The sequence below is a fragment of the Apodemus sylvaticus genome, chromosome 5 (genome assembly GCF_947179515.1).
Source record: "Apodemus sylvaticus chromosome 5, mApoSyl1.1, whole genome shotgun sequence".
In the NCBI taxonomy this organism is placed as follows: Eukaryota; Metazoa; Chordata; class Mammalia; order Rodentia; family Muridae; genus Apodemus; species Apodemus sylvaticus.
Window position 1 is genome coordinate 81,877,820 of NC_067476.1, and position 5,959 is coordinate 81,883,778.

The window sequence follows — 5,959 nt, forward strand, 5'->3', positions numbered from 1 at the left end:
ACTTCTATTTTCATCCAGTTTTTAGTACAAAAAAGTTTTATTTGTTTCCTCCAACTCTTTTGTTTCTTTGTTAATTATTTGATTTTCTTTCAGAGATTTATAAATTTGTTAAAATTATTTGTTATATCTAGGATTTATATAAGGGATTGATTCATTTCCTCTTTTTGGACCTCTATCATCTTTTGATAGTTGATATCATGGTCTTTGTCTAGCTTCAACTATGTTGGAATGTACAGGACTTGCTCTGCTAGAATAGGCAGACTGTTGGGATAATTATTGATTGTGTTCTTACACTGGCTTCTTGGCATCTGAGTTTGTAGTGATTATAGGACTATGTGCTGATTTCTTGATTTTTCTTTGTTGAATGACTGTTCCTTTATTTCTGTTTCTTATATATATATATATATATATATATATATATATATATATATATATATATATATATATATTGGAGTATGTGATATCTGTGTGTTTCTTTTTTTACTGTCTTGATATCCTGTTGTGTTCACAGGAAATGCCTTCTTGAATTGGAGCCTAGGATGCAGTTATGTTAGAAGAGAGAGGTCAAGAGAAGATGGTCTCCAGGATCCATAAGAAACTTGGACTTCGAGGAGAAGAAGCAGGAGCTAAGGATCTGTTTTGGTGCTATGGATGAGACTGAATTCCAAGTTTCTTAAATAAACTACACTGATAACATAAGCATGGTACTCATATGACTTAAAATCTCTTTATTATTCCCATAGTAATAATGCCAGAATCCATAAAATCAGATTCTTTGTTAATATATATGAAATTTGTTTTAAGACTTTTTTAAGACCATCAATTCTATCACTGTTGAGACAAGCAAATATTACATATTCAAAATGTTCAACAAAATAACATTTGGTTGTTTTATGAAATGGTGAATACAAATGTCTATGTTAAATTACATATAATTACTTTTTAGAGAATTTAGTGAAGTAAAATGTGAGGAGAACAAGTTCCTGATTTCAGCAGGAAGTGATGCTGAAAGGAAAGATTGTGAGAGACACCCCCCAACTCAATGTTTTTAGACCTCTAAACAACTAGCCCAGCACAGAGTAGCTTGTTTTTCTGTTTTCAGCTTGAGAAAGATAGCCCACCCTGTTCTAGTTCAAATGTTTAACTATACAATGCCCCAAGGATGTTTGCTCAAGATAATCTCTAACCTTCCTTACTTCCTCATTCTGTACTTCCCCATTCCGTGCATGTTTTGTCCTCCAACCCTTGTCTTGTGATTTTTTCCCCTTTAAATACCCCTGACTTCAGTTGCACGGGGTCCTCAGTCCTCTACCCCTGTGTGGCGTATGGCCGTGGAACCCAGAATTCTGGAAATAAAGAAATCCTCATGCTATTGCATCGAGACCGCTTCTTGTGATTGATTTGGGTGTCGCCTACCGGGGTGTGGGGTGCTGGGGCACCCTCAGTTTTGGGGGTCTTACAATTACATCTGGAAAGGTTTCTATAAATACTTAATGGTTGAATGATACTTTTATTTATAGAAATATCTAGTATTCTTGGACAGTAAGTAGGATTCATAATGTTTTTTTTTGTAAGGAGGTGGTTGTATACATGTTATAAAACTGAAATTGCCAACATTCAGGTAAAAATGAATAAAACTGAGCAATATCTGTCCTTGTTAACAGTTCATAAATGCATACACACACACACACACACACGAATGCACACACACACAGACTCTCTATGACACACACTGACATACACACAAATGCAATATTGTCTCTGTAATATCATTTCCATTTATAATTTCATTTTATTATGCATTTCATTATTTTCCACCTCCTTGCATTGACTTCACGCCTTTCCCATACATTAGTCCACTCGCACATTAGCTTTGCACATTTTGCACAGCTCATTCCAGATTTATTACTCTTTGTTCATTTGCCTTATAACCTATCTCTTTAGTCACAGATTTTTTAATATAACTTTTGTTGTTTCAAGACCTATTTTTAATGATGGTACTTAAATGCTTTAACCTCCAGTGTGACCCACCAACCAAAAGAGTTAGTGTAAAAGAAAGGATACTGGGGAAGAAGACCTGTTTAGAAATGGTCTTTAGAAAAAGTTCTATCTGTGTTGTCTGGAAATCAGTAATTCAGTTCACAGGTCAGCAGCAGGAGCTCAATCCACTTGCAAATACTTCAAGAGAGGTTCTCAGCTGTGTCACTCTCAGTGAAGCAAATATTAGTGAAGACTCGACCTACAAGCGTTGCACAGCTAGCTCTAAAAGCAAGCCTATCTTAGCCTTCCTCATGGTCCATAGTGTACTATCCCTTCAAACATCACATGTCCTCCACATACCCTTAGCATGGCTCTTTCTTCAGCACATGTGTCTGTTTCAGCTGCCTTTACCCTTCCAATCATCCCCAGTCCACAGAAGAGGCAAGAAACTGCAGCATACCACCAGCTGTTTTTGTTGTTGTTTTTTTTGTTTGTTTGTTTGTTTTGTTTGTTTTTTTGTGCATTTCTCTCTATGGAGTTCTGACAAATGCAGTTCAACTATGCAACGTAAGGCAGACCAATACATTCATGTCGTTAGCAAGGAGTCCTTCATCATGTATTCTTTCATATGCTTACTTTAGCAGAACATCATTTTAACTTTGTCTTATTTAGTGAAATGATCCTTCACAAGTCTGTCTTATACTTTCATCTTTATCCACTTTGGATAAATATTCCTTTAGGAATTTGCCCCAGCAACAAAACTTCCAACACAACTTACTTTGCAATTAATCCTCAATTCCATTAATTTTAATTTACTCCATTGTACCATTGTATCATAATTCTCATCAGTCATTATATGTTTTCATTATCTTATAATATTTAAAAATAACCATATTATTTATATTCAAAATTTTCCTCACCCAAGATACAATTCACAGACCACATGAAGCTCAAGAAGAAGGCAGACCAATGTGTGGATAATTTGGTCCTTCTTAGAAGGAGGATCAAAGTACCCATGGCTCACAACAAACCAATGGACTGGGCATAGGGTCCCCAATGAAGGAGCTAGAGAAAGGAACCAAGGAGCTGAAGATGTTTGCAGCCCCATAGGAGGAAGAATAATATGTACCAACTAGCACCCTTCCAGAGCTCCCAGGTGGTTGGACTAAACCATCAACCAAAAAGTACACATGGGGGGACCAAAGGATTCAGCTACATATGTAGTAGAGGATGGCCTTTTCAGACATCAATGAGAGGAGATGCCATTGGTCCTGTGAAGACTCAATGCCCCAGTGTAGGGGAATGCCAGGTCAGGAAAGAGGGAGGAGGATTTGGTAAGCCGGAGGAGGAGTGATGGGATTGGGGCTTTTTGGAGGGATAACAAGGAAAGGGAATATGATTTTAAATGTAAATAAAGCAAATATTGAATTAAAAAAGAAAATTTTTTCCTCAATTTTGCTTATTTTAAAGCTAATAGTAAAACTATTAAGAAAAGCCCATAATTTACATGCTGATCTCATCTTTTGTTTAATTATCCTATTAATTTTGAGAATGCATAAAAAATCACTCATATATTATTATATATGGCTTCACAGCTCTTCAAAAAACCCATTCAAACTTATCAATACTAAGCCCTCCATTCTCTAGCAACCTTCAATCTTTGTTGTCTCAATTTGAATTTTCAAAAATATCACATACCAAGAAGTAGAGTTTTGTGTGATGCCACTCCCAGAGGTATCCTGTGCACCTCTGGCAGAAGCTGCAGCTGTGGCAAAGCATGTGTGCATGCTTACCCATCCACTTCTTGCACTCACAGGAAGAACAGATTCCTACCTGGTACATTACAAACCTCGTGGCTCTGAGTTCAAGATCAACCCTCAAAATGGGCAGCACAAGGACATTGAAGATGTACCCATTCCAGTTCATCACCCTTCAGAATCCAAGAAGGGACTGTGGGGTGGAGAGGGCTTGATTTGGGGCTACAGATATGCCAAAAATAAAAACCTCTCCAAGAGGGTGAAGAAGGTGTGGAAACCTCAGCTGTTCACTTGGGAGCTTTGCAATGAAATCCTAAACAAGTTCACTGTCACTGTGACCATTAGAACACTGGATCTCATTGATGAGGCCTATGGATTTGACTTCTCTATTCTCAAGACCCCTAAGGAGAACCTGTGCTCCACATTTGGCATGGGCCTGAAGTGAGGGATGCTGCAGATGCTTTCTGGCCAGGACCCCCAGCTACACCTTGATACCCTCATGAGGAGAGAAGCTATTTATGACAAGTACAGGAGCTTTGTCATCCCTGAGTCAGAGATGAAGTCGGTTAGCCTGACACTGGAGGAGGCCCTGGAGAAACAGAGGCTTCTGGAGGAAAAGGACCCTGCACCCCTGTTCAAGGTCTATGTAGAGGAGTTGGTACAGCAGTTTCAGGAGCAGGCTTTGTGCACGCCCACAGTGGTGCAGAAGAGAACTGTTGACCACACCTGACCTCTGGACTCAGCCTTCACTGTGAGCAGTGGGCAAACTCCACTTAGTATGTGCTGACCATACAGTTCGTGTAGTAGATGTTCCAGAGAATCCTTCTATGCCAGGACACACAAAGGTCTGGAGCAGAGCAGATGCCTGACCATGCTCTTCAAATCCTTATAGCATTTTAGATCTTGGGATGGAATATTTGAAGTCTGAAGCAATCTAAGCCACAGTAAAATGTGTTGATTTGCTTGGGAAAAAATATCACAGACCTGATATGTTGTCATATGTACTTTTACACACACATGTTTTACCCATAACAATATGTATTCAAGATTCCTCATTATTTTTCATAGCTTGGTAGCCTTTTCTCTTAAGTAGGTAAATAAGAATTTCTAGGAAGATTAATGTGAAAATTCTTATTTGGTCTTACATTCCCAATTATGTTAACACTTGAGAGTGACTGCTTTCTGATGGAAAGACTATGTTTTCGAAGATTTTCTTTCTTTCTTTCTTTCTTTCTTTCTTTCTTTCTTTCTTTCTTTCTTTCTTTCTTTCTTTCTTTTTTTTTCTTTCTTTCTTTCTTTTTTCTTTCTTTTTTTTTGAGAATAAGGCAACTCCATAATTCCCTCCCATTTCCTTCCTCAAAAAAACTCACAGATACAAATCCTTATCTTCTTGTTTTCATTCAAGTTCATGTCCTATTTTCATATATATATATATATATGTATATATATATATATATATATATATATATATATATGTAAAACCTACTCATTCTATATAATGTCCCTTTTTTGATATGTTTTCAGGTCTAATCATTTGGTACTAACTATCTGTGGGGCAGACTATACCTCACACTATTAGCATTTTGTAATCAACCTTAGTTATTGGTTAGGTTTGAGGCCACCTCAGTTTCCTCCATCTATGTTAATATGTTTGCTAGTGTTCTTAGTGAGGTCATGTTTACATAACCATTTTGATGAGACTTCCTGGATGCAGTGTCTCCAACTAAAACCCAAATCCTGTCTCTAACACTCAAAATAAAATTATTTAAGAAGAGTTTTGTAAGACAATAGCAAGTTTTCTTCCATGTAATTCTTTTATATATATTACATAATTATTACATTATAATATTGTGTGTGTGTGCATGAGTATCCATCCATGCCTCGAGTCTTTCTAACATTTGTTAATAGATTATACCTTGATGATGACTATGGAGAGATTTTTTTGAACAAAATATTTTATTCACAGAAAAACCAGCTCCTCAGGTACTTTATCCTTATAGAATAAAAATTTGTATGGAATATTAAGGAAAATAAAATTTTCATTTTTCCTCTTCCTTGAAACATACTGTTTGGAATTCTTTCACATTAGTGTGTCCTAATTGCTGAAAGTTACAAATTTCAGATAAAATGAATGGGCACTGAAATCACCACACAAAGGCAGAAAAAGCAACAAAATATAAAATAAAATTTTGGAGCTTACTAAGTAAACAATCTCAAGGATT

The 5,959-nt window shown here is 36.6% G+C and overlaps 1 pseudogene; it reads left to right on the forward strand.

The window, feature by feature from the left end:
* Positions 1-2,656: 2,656 nt before the first annotated feature.
* On the forward strand, positions 2,657-4,467 carry LOC127684866 (39S ribosomal protein L28, mitochondrial-like; annotated as a pseudogene).
* The last annotated feature ends 1,492 nt before the right edge of the window (positions 4,468-5,959 follow it).